The sequence below is a fragment of the Pteropus vampyrus genome, unplaced genomic scaffold (assembly GCF_000151845.1).
Source record: "Pteropus vampyrus isolate Shadow unplaced genomic scaffold, Pvam_2.0 Scaffold261, whole genome shotgun sequence".
Taxonomy (NCBI): domain Eukaryota; kingdom Metazoa; phylum Chordata; class Mammalia; order Chiroptera; family Pteropodidae; genus Pteropus; species Pteropus vampyrus.
Window position 1 is genome coordinate 2,947,062 of NW_011889042.1, and position 15,458 is coordinate 2,962,519.

The window sequence follows — 15,458 nt, forward strand, 5'->3', positions numbered from 1 at the left end:
GGAACCTGCAGCACAGAGCGTCTGAGCTGCAATAAGATGTCAGGAGGATGGATGATCATTTTTGCAATAATGGAAAACACAACTCAGACTGGCTTAAACAATAAAAGGAATCTATTGGTCTGTGACAATAAAAAAGTTTGAAGAAGGGTAGGCTTCCTGCAAGGTCCAATCCATCTGTTCTGTGTTGTTTCTTTTTGTCTCTCCACACTTCTCCATGATGTCAACTTCGTCTTAAGACTCTCAGCCTTCAAGGTTACATCTTGGTCCCCTGCAGCAGGAGAGAGAATGCAAACTACTTTTTTGATAGTTCCTGTGAAAGAAAGTGGAAGCCTCCTTCCAGAACCGGTCAGTCACCGTCTCCCCACATTTCATTAGCCCACATTGGGAAACATGCCATCCCAATAAAGGCCTCTGACACTGGAGTGCGCACGGCTGGGAAATTCAGAACATAGTAAAGATGGCATGCCTCGATGCTCAGACTCCCAAGTCCTGTCCTTGGGCTTAACACCCCCACCCCTGTGCAATTCAAGCTACTTCCAGGAAAAGAATTAAAGACTCAAATGATTTTGTAAATACCCGGGCTCTGGTATTGTCCCACACAGGCCCTTGGCAAAAGCCTGAGCCTTCTCAGAAAGGAAAGGAGAGATGGATTTTCACTTTCTAGAAAGGGAAGGAAACAGAATCTGCAGTCAGTCAGCTGAGTGGAATGCAGGCCACGTAGGGAGTTGGAGGCGTGGGGGATTATGCCTCCTTTTTCCCTTAGGCAGCCCTTTGGGTTGCCATGATCAATTTGTTTACCCTCTCTGGCCTCTGTACAAAAAGAGTAAAATGATTATCCCTTCCACTTCACAGCGATCCTCTGTGAGGTACCACAGCTTGGGAGGAAGCTGAGTCTAAGATTCTGGGCTTGTGTTCTACTATGCAGAAGACAGAGAGCGTGGTGCGTGGAGTGGTTTCTGGCCAGTCCTCAATTGTCAAAACCATCCAGAGGTCTTCTAGTGTAACTCCAATGAAAGTATGGGTCCTATGGGGCCTTGGCTCACTCGAAGGTCATATAATTCAGAAACATGGTTAGGCAACTGAAAGTCATTTTAAAAGAAATTCCAATTATTTAGATCTTTTGAAGAGATAAAAACACTTGGCAATGTTTTTCTAAAGCCTTCTCTTCTCATCCCTAAGTCGCACATCCATAGCTACTCAAGGTCCTTTTATAAGTCAAAAGCTTCCATACTCTCTCCAGCACCCAAATATCTCCCCTCTTTCTGAGCTTTATTATGGAGGGTGGTTTAGCCTCTTGCATCCAGTCCTTTTTTCCTCCAGTCTCTCTTTCCACTAATTCTCCCAATTCTACAACCCAAAAGATGTGGACATCACAGTTATCAAGCCAAAACTCGCACTTCAGTAAATCTTGTCCCTGCCACATAAGTGTCATTGGGGAAGACTTTCAGTCTCATATACATATAGTTTCCTCTAATACTATGTATTAGTCAGGGTTCTCCAGAGAAAGAGAACTAATAGGATATATAGAAATATATATAAGATATTTAATATAGGAATTGACTCACAATTATGGAAGCCAAGAGGTCCTATGATCTGCCATCTGTAAGCTGGCAAACCAGAAAAGCTGGTGCTGTACTTCAGTTCAAGTCCAGAGGCCTGAGAACCCAGGGAGCCACTGGCATAAGTCGTGAAGTCCAAAGGCTTGACAACCAGGAGTTCTTATGGCCACAGGCAGGAGAAGATGGACGTCCCAGCTCAAAAAGAGAGAGGGAGAATTCACCCTTCCTCCACCTTTTTGCTGTATTCAGGCACCCAACAGGTTGGATGATTGATGCCAGTCGCACTGGGTAGGGCCATCTTCTTTACTCAGTCTGCTGCTTCAAATGTTAATCTCTTCCAGAAACATCCTCACAAACAAACCAGAAATAATATCTTACCAGCTATGTGAGCATTCCTTAGCCCAGTAGACACATAAATTTATTATTTATTTTTTTAAATTGAAGAAATGATTTAAATTATTTCCCCCCTCGTGTGAGCCTCCGTCTACTTTCCCCCTCCCCCCTCTTACCCTCTGGTAACCACTAGTCCATTGACTATGTCCGTGAGTCTCTGTTTGTCCTGTTCATTTGCTGCTTTTAGGTTTATATCCCACGTATAAGTGATATCATGTGATTTTCCACTTTTTATGTCCGGCTTATTTCACTTAGTATAATTATTTCAAGGTCCATCCATATTGTTGCAAATGGCGGTATTTCATCTCTTCATATGGCTGAATAATATTCCATTGTATAGAGGTACCACAGCTTCTTTAGCCAATCATCTATCGTAGGACACTTCGGTTGCTTCCATGTCCTGGTCACTGTGAATAATGCTGCTATGAACATTGGTGTGCACATATCTTTTTGGATATGAGTTTTCAAGTCTTTGGGGTAAATACCCAGTAGAGGGATTGCTGGATCATATGGTAGATCAATTCTTAGTTTTTTAAGGAACCTCCATACTGTTTTCCATTGTGGCTGTACCAATTCGCAGTCCCACCAGCAGTGTATGAGGGTTCCTATTTCTCCACATCCTCTCCAACATTTGTTATTACTTGTCCTGTTGATTATAGCTATTCTAACAGTTGTGAGATGGTATCTCATTGTGGTTTTGATTTGCATTTCCCTAATAGCTAGCAATGTTGAGCATCTTTTCATATATTTGTCAGCCATTTGTTTGTCCTCTTGGAAGAAGTGTCTGTTCAGGTCCTCTGCCCATTTTTTGATTGGATCGTTTGTTTTCTTGTTGTTATTGAGTTGTATGAGTTCTTCGTATATTTTGGATATTAGGCCCTTATTGGAGGAGTTGCTCACAAATACATTTTCCTATTCAGATGGTTCTTTCTTTACCTAGTTGATGGTTTCTTTTGCTGAGCAGAAGCTTTTTGGTTTGATGTGGTCCCATCCATTTATTTTAGCTTTTACTTCCCTTGCTTTTCAGGTCAAATTCATAAAATCCTGTTTAAGTCCAAGGTCCACGAGTTTAGTTCCTATGTTTTCTTCTTTGCATTTTATTGTTTCAGGTCTTACATTCAGGTCCTTAATCTATTTTGAGTTAATTTTAGTGTGTGGTGATAGACAACAATCTAGTTTAATTCTTTTGCAGGTGGCTTTCCAGTTTTCCACTGGAAAAGGCTTTCCTTTCTCCACTATATGTTTTTGGCTTTTTTGTTGAAAATTATTTGCCTGTATAAATATGGGTTTACTTCTGGACTCTCAATTCTGTACCACTGGTCCATGTGTCTGTTTTTCTGCCAATAGCATGCTGTTTTGATTACTGTTGCTTTGTAGTATAATTTGAAGTCGGGCAGAGTGATGCCTCCAGCGTCGTTATTTTTTCTCAGGATGGCTTTGGCAATTCGAGAAGTTGACACATAAATTTAATTATTACATACCTCATCTTGAAGTAGAACATCAACTTTTGTTGTTTTTGCTAGTATAAACAGGGGGTCATGAACCATCCACCTTGAGAATATTACCTTCTCATAGCTTTGACTCCTAGATTTGACATTCAGAACAAGTCTGTAGGACATTCTCCACTGGCTTCCTCAGCTCCACTTTCCAGCCTTCTCTGCCCCATTCTGAGATCCAAGAGGCTGACCTGCGTGGTCTATACCAAGAGTCTCCCTTGCTTTCTGGTTTCTGGTTAGGTTTGGCCAGTGGGAGGCATTGACAAGAGATGGGAAGGAGAAGGAGGTCCGGATGTTTATTCGGCCAGCTCCCTCCCTGCTGGGCTGATGGTTGAGTAAAGTCCTCATTCCAAGCTCTCTCTCTCCTAGCTGCAGCTGCCTCTGGGATCGGGCCACTATTCCCCACTTGCTCCTTGAGCCTAGAGGTGATAACGAGTCCCTGTTCTTGCTGGTCCCTGGGACTCCTTACTGCCTTCTCTTGCTTCTTCACCCTTGTTGCTTACCTGAACCTTGGAAAACAGCCCCTTCATCCAACTCTCCTCACTACCTGGAGCGACAGGACCCAGACTGATTCAGTGCTCCCGACTTCCACAGCATTGTCACTTCATTGAGGTCCATCCTATGGTTATAAAGTGAAGAGGGGAGGGATGTAGAATTACATTCTTATTTATGGAGGTTCTGACATGTGAATCTTTTGAAAATGATTCAAACGTCAAGGTCTAATTTGCATTTTTGGATTGAAATATCCACGACTTTTGGCCAAGTAAAGGGCTTAGTCAGTGGCTGAAGAATAGCGTTTATGAAAAGCTAAGATAAGATGAAATCATATCTGCCCATATCTGAAATTTCCTCAGTAGAGTGGCATAATTTTGCCTTTAGGCCAAATGTAAATACGGTTCCCTGAAAGGAATAATCTAACTGCATTTGATTAATAGTTTCATTATGTGCAAGGCACTGTGCTGAGCACTAATGTTTTAATCATATTGGTTACTCTTGAGTATGAATAAACTGGATATCAGGAAAAGAAAGAGGAACAACAGAGAGGTGGAAAGAAATATGCCAAAAAAAGGAAGAAGCTGAAGACACACTTTGCCTTTATTCATTCTGTGCTCAGGGGAGAGGCTCTGGATAGTGATATAAATAAGGGGTCTTGCAGCATATGGCTGGTGTTTAAAGCCATGGGACTAGATAAGGCCACCCCAGAAAAAAAGCCTAGAGAGGAAAGGAGAGGAGAGGAGCAGAGAGGAGAGGGGAGGGGAGGAGAAGGGAGAGAAGTGAGGTGGAGGGGAGGGAAATGAGGGGCAGGGAAGAAAGGAAAAGAGAGGCTAGTCAAGAACTAAGCCCTAGGGCATTCCAATCTTAGAGCAATATGGTCCTCCTGTGGTCATAGGTCATGAATTTAAAGGGAGACTTTCAGCACAGTCATGTGTTTTTCTCCAGCTACATTTAACAGCTAGAGTATAGTCATGGAATAGGTGAAAGTTAGATTTGACCAGTGTTGGGGTCTTGCTAGGCCCATAAGTTGGGAGGGATGAAAGTCAAGATGGTTGTATCTATTGTTAAAAAAAAAATTATCCCAACACTCGGTGGCTTAAAACAATAGACATTTATTATCTCATAGTTTACATGAGACAGAACTTGTAGTTTGGAAGCAGCTTGGCTGAGCAGTTCTAGCTTGGCATCTGTCATGAGGCTGCAGTTAAGATGTTAGCTGGGCCGTCATCATTTGAAAGCTTGACAGGCCTAGAGAATCTGCTTCCAAGATGGAGCACTCCATGACTGGCAAGCCAGAGGTGGCCGTTGGCAAACAGACTCGGTTCATCTCCATGTGAGCCTCTTCACAGGCTGCTTGAGTGTCCTCACATCATGACATATTCCCTCTCCCAGAGCTAGGAATCCAAGAGGGAGAACAAAGCAGAATCTCTCCTTAACAACCTAGACTCCAGTCACATTGCATTACTTTTGCTACATTCTATTTGTGAGAAGTAACTAACCAAGTCTACATACACTCACAGTCAGATGATAATACAACATATCTCATAAGGTTGTTAAAAGGACTAACTGAGCTAATATTTAGTGCTTAGACTGCCTGTGTGGTGTGTTTTCTGACACAAACCAATTCTCCGGCCGTAAATAGGTGTGCAACAATTTAGTTCTGACACTGTCTACCTGGATTTAGCATCAGATCCCACAAGTTAAAGGACTCAGTCCCACAAGACTACCGCCACTTCAGATGTCAGCTGTGAATGGGGTGCCCAGACTTCCCACACTTCCACCCAGACAACTATAAATTTGCGGGCTCCCACAACCCTCCTCAGGTTCGGTAATTTTCTAGAATGACTCACAGAACTCAGGATAACACTTTACCCACTTTACGTACATTTATGGGTTCCTTATAAAGAATATGAATAAACAGCCCAGTGAAGTGGTATATAGGGTAAGTCCAGACACAGGTGCCTCTGTCCCTGTGGAGTTCAGGTACACCACCCTTCCTGCACGTGGATGCAGTCACCAACCCAGAACCTCTTCTGGGTCTTGTTGTTCAAGACTTCTTTTTATCTTGAACAATCTCTAGCTCTCCCTTGACTCCAGAAATTGGGATAAGAATGGGACTGAAAGTTCTCATCCTCTAATCTTACCTGTTTGGTCTTTCAGGTGGCCAGCCTCTATCATGAGCTGTCTAGGGGCTCCACCCTGAGTCATCTCATTAGCAGAAACTCAGATGTGGTTAAAAAGGGGGGGGAGGGGCTCATTATAAATAACAAAAGACATTACTACAGTATCACTCAGGAAATTCTGTGGGTTCTAGGAGCCCTGTGCCAGAACCAGGAACAAAGGCTAAAGATATTTTTTATTATACCACAGCCTGCCACATAGTAAGTGCTCTATCAGGTATTAATAATCCCTTGTTACAAATGAAGCCACTGGAAGTACAGAGAGATTAAGTAACTTGTTTATGGGCACAGCTAGAAGGGCCAAAGTTAGGGACTCAAACGCAATTGTGTTAAAGGAAAGAGCCAATCTATTGGAGGAGCCACCTATCCGGAGGATCTTAAGCAAACCTTCCCTGCTACCATTCTTTTTTTTTTCTTGAGATAGTCTGAGTTGGTTGCTTTTATTACAATGAAAAATGCTCTGACCAGAGTGGCTACACCAAGGGGCGGAACAGCCTATGTGAGTGATGAAAGCGATAAGTGGCTGGAAAAAAAAATTTTTTAAGGGCCAATAGCAAAATTCCTCTTTGAGAGAGAATTGTTGGAGTTCTAAAACATAGGCTTTCATACATAAGCTGGAAGTTGAGGGCAGAACAAAAGGAGAGTTGAATTACTTTGCTTAAAAATCAAAAGGAATTTGGTTTTTCATTTGGCCTCTTAGGAAAGGTTAGGCTGCCTCCAACTTCACTTCATTATGAAGCTGTCATGAACAAATAAGTATTCTTATAGTCAAAACTCCAACCATATTTCTAATTATATCTTTAAGACCAGATTCTAAGAAATGGAATTATCTGGTCAAAGGACATAGATACCTTTAAGACATTTTTCTTTACCTCATACCAAATTGCCCTCCCCAAAGATCAGAACAGTTGATATTCCTACCGGCAGCGAATGAGAGTGCTGGTTTCCCAGCCTGTTCCCATATGTTTAAATCTTTGACAAATAGGTGAAAATTGCCATTAGTGTGTATTTTGATATTACCAGTAAGCTTGGACTTTTTTAAATGTGTTGATTGGCTATATCTACTTCTTTTAAGAATTGCCTTCCCACCAGCCTCTGTCTGTGCTTCCCATCTTTCTGGTGAACAAAATCAGAACAACTCCTCTTGCCTGCCTATACTGCCACATCGGTTTACTCATCACAGCCCCTCACAGGGTGACCGGTTTGTCTGGTTTTAAAACTGGAAGTCCCATGTCCTAGAGATCCCATCAGTCCTGGGTAAATGGAGACAGCTGGTCGCCCTACCTCTGGGCCTTAAATCTTTGCCTGGACAATGAGGACCAGAGGCCCTCTCATGTCCCTCCCAGCTCTTCCGTCATTCATCCCACAAATTTGTACCATGCTCTACTACTGCTCTGGACAGGCATCCTGCTAGGCAGGCTTTAGGGATTCTTCATGAACAGGATTCAAGTATCCCTAACATCCATGATGATTCCCGAAGGGATAATATCTTGATGAATTTTCAACTAACACCTTAATGTGATTGGTTGATAGCAAATAAAGGAGTCCTAACATGGGAGAAGGAAGAATGGTCCCCAGGGTATACCTGAGAGGAGTTGGATGCCAAGAAGGGTGAGAGGGATAAAGGTGCAAAAGATAAACCAGACATACTTTGAAGTTTGGCCAAGGACCAGCCTGTCCATGGCTCAGCTCAGGAACAAGTAACAACGTCCACTTCCCCAGAACCGAGACAGATGCTGTACTATCTGAGGGTATCCATTCCCTCACACCCTTGCCAAAGTCCAGAGCTCTCAAAATAGGCATTTGAGAAACTCCCCTGGGTTCCAAATGACTTCATGTGTCTCTTTTATTGGCCCAGGTTTACATCTCCCAAGATTTTGAAAGAGTTTCTCTTCCTGGGACATCTTGTAGAAATGAATATCACTAGAGATTGTCTATTCAATGATCCCCAACCTTTCTGATGATCTGAGGTGAAGCTGAGGCAGTGATGCTAGTGGCTGGGAAGCAGCTGCAAATACAGATGAGGCTTTGTTCACTCACCTTCCACTCACCTCCTGCTGTGCAGCCCGGTTCCTAACAGGCCATGAACCAGTACTGGTCCGCAGACCAGGGGGTTGGGGACCCCTGGTCTATACAGAGCAAGTACTATTGTGCTCCACATTATTGAATGGCAGAAAATAAATTTTCACAGCGCCCAAATAAGGACATCAGAGAGAAGCAGCCAGGGACACAAAGCTGTCCAAAACCTCTCTACTCTCCTCAAGGGTCAAGTGTACCTGGCTTTTTGGTTCTAATCAAGAGACTGCTGGAAGGACAGGGAGCTCTCTGAAGGCAAGAACAAATTTCTGCCTCCCACACCCGGCTGCAGCACTGAACACAGAGCCTGCGCATGGGAGGAGCTGAGTAAGCGCTGACTGAACTGAGTGGACCAGGCGTGGAGGAGAGGGATCAGGAAGGGGAAGAGGGAGCTGGAGCCCAGAGCTCCCACCAGGCGCCTTCAGGCTGCGGGGAAATTCTAGTGAAAAGCCTGCCAGACCTCTAACCAGAGCTAAACCGCCAGTGGGCTGTGATTGCTCATTGTTTGGTTGTAATTAGGAGCGTGCTCTGTGATGGCAAAGGTGCAGCCTGCAGCAAGCAGGAGCAGGGCTAGGGGAGGGCTGCCACCCTCGCAGCCACCAGACCTGGGCTCCAAACCCTGGGCCCCTTCGCTTTCTGGCCCAGCTTGCCCCGTGCTCACAGGCAAGGCCCTTGGCTGGCCAACGTCCATCACTGATACTAAGCCAACACCAAACCCCGTTCTCAGGCCAAAGAGGAGCTGCTCACTGTGACTGCATGAGAGCATGTCCTGAAAAATAGGCACACCTGGGTATGAGACCAAGTTCTGTCTGCAACATACAAGCTATGTGGCCTCAGGCAAGTTATTTAACCTTCTGAACCTCAGTCTCTTCACCTATAAAATGGAGACAGTGTAGGAGTGAAAAACTTTCCAATAAATCAGTCACAGGGAAATGATATCTTCAGGCACCAGCCCCCAGGAAAGCACTGACAGCCACAAGGATGCAGATAACGAAACTGCCTGCTAGGCCCTGTTTGATCTAAGAGTTCCCCAGAAACATTTGTCTTTGTGTAAGATGTTTACAGCCAACATCTGCTTTCTGTAATCTGCTTGCTTGCTTGTTCAGAAGACCACCAGGATATGGTCTTAAGCTTTATAAGCTGCCTCCTTTGGAAGCTCGGGGCTGATCTCCTCTGACCCTGCGTGGTAGAGAGTCAGTCGCAGGCCGGCTAATAAAGGCTCATAATTAATCTCAATTGGCTCCGTGGGTCTTAGAATTGATCGGGCCACAACAACGGTAATAAAAGTACTCAGCCTCCTTATGGGGTGTGGTGAGACTCGAAAGAGATTGCTCATTTAAGGTATTTGGGAGAATGTCTTGCGTGCTGTTGGCACTCAGTGCATTGTGGCTGCTGTTGTGAGGCGATGGGAAATGGGCTTCTTCTCAAGCTCTTTCCTCTCTCTTTCTGGCACTGTGTGTCAGCAGCCTGCTACTCTTCTCTTCCCCTGTGGAACCAGCTCTCAGGGGAGGGTCCGCTGTCGCAATTTCAGTCTCAGTGTGAACATATCTAATTGTGTTACCTCTCCCAGAGAGTAGTTTCGAACTTTTTTTTACTGTGACCCACAGGGAAAAAAAAAACAAAAACAAACCTTTCACACAGTGGCCCAAGACACAAGGTACAGGCAGATAAAACAGAAACAAAAGGTTCACGAAACAATACTTATCCAAATCAAGTGTGATGTATTCTGATATGTTCTGTTCTCTTCCCTTCTCGTGTCTATATTTATTTATATCTATGTATGGTTTTGAAGTTTTGCCAGAGTTCAGGACCCGCTAAATTGATTTCATGACCCAACAGTGGGTTGAGAACTTCAGTGTGTGAAAATGCCCCAGGAGGAATAGGCCAGTTAACTCTTTTCTCTCATTATAGAGTAAAAGGCTTTGTTCCCTTTTAAAGGGATTTTTATCAGAAAGCTAGTGGGAGAGAGAATTTTGAAAAGCTGAAGCCACATAGCTGTGTCTGAGGTTTAAAGATGAATTTAAAGTCTGAATTTCTGTCTGTCATGAGGGTGGTTTTTTGCCTAAATTTTGGGGTGCTTCAGAATCAAGCCTCAAAGAATAAGAGGTCATCTATTCTTTGCTCCTATGCCAACCTGCAAGCTAACTTTTCCTTAGCTGGGATTCCAGCAAATCTTCTAAACGCCACTATGCCTGGGTGCCAGGGAAGAGCAAGATTTATGTAGACTCAGCTGGACAAAAAATGCTCTGAGCTAGAATTGTACTTATGTTTTTTGTTTTTTGTTTTTTTTTGTTTTTTCCCATAACAAAATCAGGGCCTGTAGCCTCATAAGTACTTACGGAGACAATAGGATAAAATATTTAAAACTGAAACGGTCATGGAAAGTCACAAACTTGGGATCGCAAGGTTACCACGAAAAGTGGAGCCAACGGTCAAGGCAGAAGGAAGGAGAAGTCCTCTTTCTCATGTACCCAGATTCTCCTCTCTGATTTGAAAGGAGGCTTGGGCTTCCAGAACCTTCTGGAATACCAGAAACTTCTGATTTCCCTGAGGGTGTTGAGTTATTAAATGCGTTAGTGGATCTGTAGGAGGACTGGATCCTGATTGGTAAGAGAAGTAGAGAGAGTAAAGGGACATGGGAGGCCTCCAGAGTATTTCATGATTTTGCTTACAATCGCTTGGGCTCCCGGCTTCTTGCTCAACCTGCCTTGCTCCAACAGCCCCCTCCCCTCACTCCCTGCCCAATCCCCACAGCACCCTCAGCTAATTCTACTGTGAACAACGTGACTGTGGCCAAAGGTGGCTGTTGTTACTGAAGAACGAAGAGGGGCTGAACTGGGCTGGGCTGAACTTTCACACTCGGCTCTTTTCTTTGTGGATCACTTCCGTGTAGGAATGTGATAGAATAGTTTCCTTGTCATGTGAGGGCTCAAATGCTGGGGTTCCTCCCTTCTACGCTGCAACTCAGGTTTCTGAGGCTTGAGTAGGATAACAGTCCTGTGGAAGGGTCTAAGGACATCCGCCCGAAATCTCCTCTACCTCATAATGTCTTCTACGTCCAGCCCTAGTTATTATATACACTGCCCACATCTACACTGCGCAGTAGGACACACAGCCAATAGGAATGGTCACCTCCAGGCCTGGGCCTTCTGTGAGCCCTCAGGGGGTTGATTCCAACATGTATATTCAAGGGCTTGCTTCAGGACCTAAGGGAGGAAGCCGAGTGAGACAAAGAAAAACTCCCTCTGAGAACTCTTTCTGAGACCTTCCTTCCACAGATTCCATGAGAGAAGGTAAAGGGATCATGGATTACCTCTTAAGAATTCTTATCCTATTAAACAAGCCCAGCTCAGCCCAGCCCATGAATGAAGTCAATGGTCAATAGATCCCGACCTCAGTGCCAGAAAGTAAAACTCGAAGTCCCTCTAATCGTTTTCCCAATTACCTCGTTCCAAGATCTGACCTCTCCATTCCTTAGCCCTGTACCTTCTGAAAACAGTGCCTTTAATTAAAAGCCCGACTACTGTTGCTTTCTGCTATCTGCCTCCTTTGCCCACTTGTTTCCTATGTCTATGTTTCTAGGAGTCTAATTGTGATTAAATTACAGGGTAATACTAATAGAGGGGTGAGAACCCAGCTAATGGCTCACTGTTCCACTAGGCAACAATTGTAGTAATCACCAAGCTAAAGGCTCCCGTGCATTAGCTGAAGGTTACATGGGTTCCCTGGCCTACGCTTCCTCCACACCCCGTCTAAGCGAGTGAATACAGTTCACAGGGCACGCTAAAAACCCAGAGGCAAAAGAAGATGAAAATGACATTTTTGAGAGAATAAAAGGGAAAGCAAAAGAACTCAGAAATAAGAATTTGAGTTACAGCAAAAGTAGAAGCAAAGAGAATTGGGTTCAATATTTCAAAAGAAAAAAAAAAAACCTTGGAAAATGAAACCAAGTCATCATATAATTTATTAAAGGGGCTTTGGCTTAGGCGTTTTGAGATGTGATGAAGTTGGGGTAGCACTGGTCCTTCACTCTCTCCAGATTCGGCCTGATGAAGAGAATGTGTAAAATAAACATTTGCTCTGCAGAGAAAATCCACACCACAAACATTCCAACAGACAAAGGCCAGTAGCGCTACAATTCCATCCAATAAATTGTGCTCATATTGAGATAGAAGAAAAACAACATGCCATGGGTCTTGACTTCAGGTTCCACACAGTACAAGATGGGGGACTGAAAAGAGTTTAACTGTAAGTACCTATTCCTGACACTTGTGACTCACTTCTCAGTTTAGAAAGCACTGCACAGGATTTTGGCTGTGAGGAACATAGAGACTATTATTCCCATTCTACAGATGTAGAAAGCAAGTCTCAGAGAAGTAACTTGATAAAGGTCATGCATGGCCCAAGCTCCTGAATTTCTTTGACTCTTGCCCCTTTCCTGCAGGGAGTCCCCACAGTGGCTCAACCTGCTCTTGAAGAAGTCAGCCCCTGCCACTGCTCCACCACCTCCTACCACACCCTGGGGGTGCTAGAAAGCAGCCAAGGACAGCAACTCCCCTCTGGAGTCAGAGTTCCATACAGGAATGCGCCAAGACCATAGGAGTTTGAATGAAACTCTGCCTCTCTCTCTTTTTTTAAGTCGAGCCCCCTCTCTCACTAGAATCTAGATTTGGATTTAAAAGGGCAGGGCCTGGGAAATAAATCCAAAGGGTAGGCAGTATCCAATGCTTGAAAAAGATAAGTAAATGTCTTATTAATGCTCAGGATTCAAGTAGGAGCATTTTGGTTCAAGAGGTATCCTAAACCAAATGAAATCAGGTGTTAAAACAGGAGTTTCAGCTGAATCACAATAAATACCAAATTCCAAAATGAAGTGCTAGACCAGGATTGGCAAAGAATGTTTAAGGTACAGAAGAGTCGAGGGTAAGATTTTAGATGAGAATTCTTTGGAAGAAGTTGTGCTAGGAGTTCCACCCTAGCCCTATCTCACAGGTGTCAAGCCCAAGAAACCAAAATGGCAAGAGGCACAGCAGAGCAGAGTATTTATTACACTTGAGAATTAACTATGTCAAGAGTTGTTGGGGCAAAGTTGAGAGCTGTGAGTGAGAGAGAGGGTTGGCCCAGGATAGTCAAAGATTCTTGAGGGCAAAGAGATCTCAACCAAGATAAAGTGGAGCTGTGGAGGAAGGAGTAAGCAATGAACCAGAGGAAAGCGCATCACCTACACAGAGAGAACTGTAGGTGAGAGGGACCCAGCAATTAAAGTATTGCATACTGAATGTTTTTGTGTCTAAACCCCACCTCCTACCCCCTCCTCCAAATTCATATGTTGAAATCCTAACCCCCACTGTGATGGGATAAGGAGGTGGGACCTCTGAGAGGTGATTAGGTCAGAAGGGGGAGCCCTCGTAAATGTATTTAGGATCCTCATAACAAGAGGCTAGGGAGCTAGTTGGCTCTTTTTCTGCCTGGTGAGGATACGATGAGTACTGGTCAGCAGTCTGGGACCCAGAAGAGGGTGCTCATCAGAATCAGCCTGTGTTGGCACTCTGACCTCAGAACCGTGAGAATTAAATTCCTGCTGTTTCTAAAATACCAGTATATGTTACTTTTTTTTCCTTTTTAAAAAATTAATTTATTTTTAATTCTTTAATTTCACCATATATTTGACCCCTTTTATCCTACCTACCTACCTCCTCTCCCCTCCCCGCCCTTCCCTCTGGTAAACACTAGTCTATTGTCCATGTCCATGAGTCTCTGTTTGTCCTGTTCATTTGTTGCTTTTAGGTTTCTATCCCACATATATGTGATTTTCAACTTTTTCTGTCTGGCTTATTTTGTTTAGCATGATTATTTCGAGGTCCATCCATGTTGTCGTGTTACTTTGTTATAGCAGCCCAAACCGATTAAGACAGAGGGTGGGCAGGATATAAAGAACCCACACAAGTGGCAGCTTTAAACACCTGCCAAGTCCAGAGAACACCGATGCCAGATCCTCAGGCTAGGACCGATTAAGTGGGAACTTTCGTGCTTCTTCTCACTCCAACACGGGAAGCACCAGAAACCACAGTTAAAAAGACGGGAGAGGAAGGACAGAAGCATTGCGGACTTTAAGTGATCATTCCGCCTGAGGTGAAGGAGGGGGAAAAGCCTTGGTTTTACATCACATTTTGAATTTTAATGATTACATAAACATTTTAGTCACTGAATTGCATATATATTCAAGTGAGTCACAAGACTTAGAGTGAATACAGACTAAAAAAGACCAAGGAAGTCATGGGCCCACCTGAATTATCACCCAGGTGCAGCAGATGCACCAGCCCTACCTAACATAAAGGGTTAACAGGAGAGGAAACAAGTTTCTTTACAGTTACATCCCATCATTTGTGCTTGTTTAACAGTTGTTCAAAAAAAATGGTCTGAATTGTTACAATGCTTTCCTGAGAAAGCCAGAAACTTAGTATGCCATCACAAATAGACCCTGCCCCCGAGACTGGTATAGATTATTAGGAGGTGACAAGCCAATGAGAGACAGGGCTCACTCTCAGGTGACCAGCTTGAGGAAAGTGTGCAGTCAGGAGCAGGCTTGCCTCTGCAGGGTGGACCACTGGTCACTGCCTGAAGCTGTGCATCCCAAGGATGTCCTGAGTCCCAAGACTCTGCCAGCTCCCCTTGGACAGGAGAGATGGAGAACTATGCAGCTGAGTATTGGTGCAGGAGGAACCATGCACACAGAATCCGCTCTTCATCCCACTCTGGGCTGGGTGGGAGGAGGTGTTGAGCGATTGGTGCCACTTGCTTCTCTGTTCACAGTGTACCATCTATAAGCCTCTCTGCACATATGAGTGCTGAGGGTCAAGCAGACTCACTTTAGCTGAGGCATGCTTGTAGGCAAGGGAGAATGGAAATGGACTTTCTGGAAATTACTGAAGGAGTTCAGAGGTCATGCTTCTGGAAGGCAGCTCAACCTGTTTATCAGACAGGTACCAACAAGTGTGAATTCTAGCTGAGCAATAGGCTGAGACCTTTCTCTCTCTCTCTCTCTCTCAAACACACACACACACACAACGCATGCAGCATTAGGAAGTAAAATATAAAAACGCAGGACTTTCAGCAAACCTCTTCCCCAACATTGTCCTCGCCGGCCTCCCTGCCTAAAAATATCCCTCCTCCAATGTGGCCTGGACACCATCACACCAGACTAACATTCCTCAATCCCCGTTTTTATTTCACCCCTTCCTCAAGCATGAACGTCCTGA

The 15,458-nt window shown here is 44.2% G+C and overlaps 1 long non-coding RNA gene across 1 annotated transcript in view; it reads right to left on the reverse strand.

Moving 5' to 3' along the window:
• Nucleotides 1-93: 93 nt before the first annotated feature.
• The window catches only part of LOC111729397, a 32,224-nt gene continuing 16,859 nt past the window's right edge, over nt 94-15,458 (reverse strand). The window contains exons 2-4 of the long non-coding RNA XR_002776223.1: nt 3,952-4,067; nt 1,566-1,907; nt 94-268 (exon numbers count right to left, since the gene is read on the reverse strand). This is a non-coding gene — a long non-coding RNA (uncharacterized LOC111729397). The remainder of the gene's footprint in view (nt 269-1,565; nt 1,908-3,951; nt 4,068-15,458) is intronic.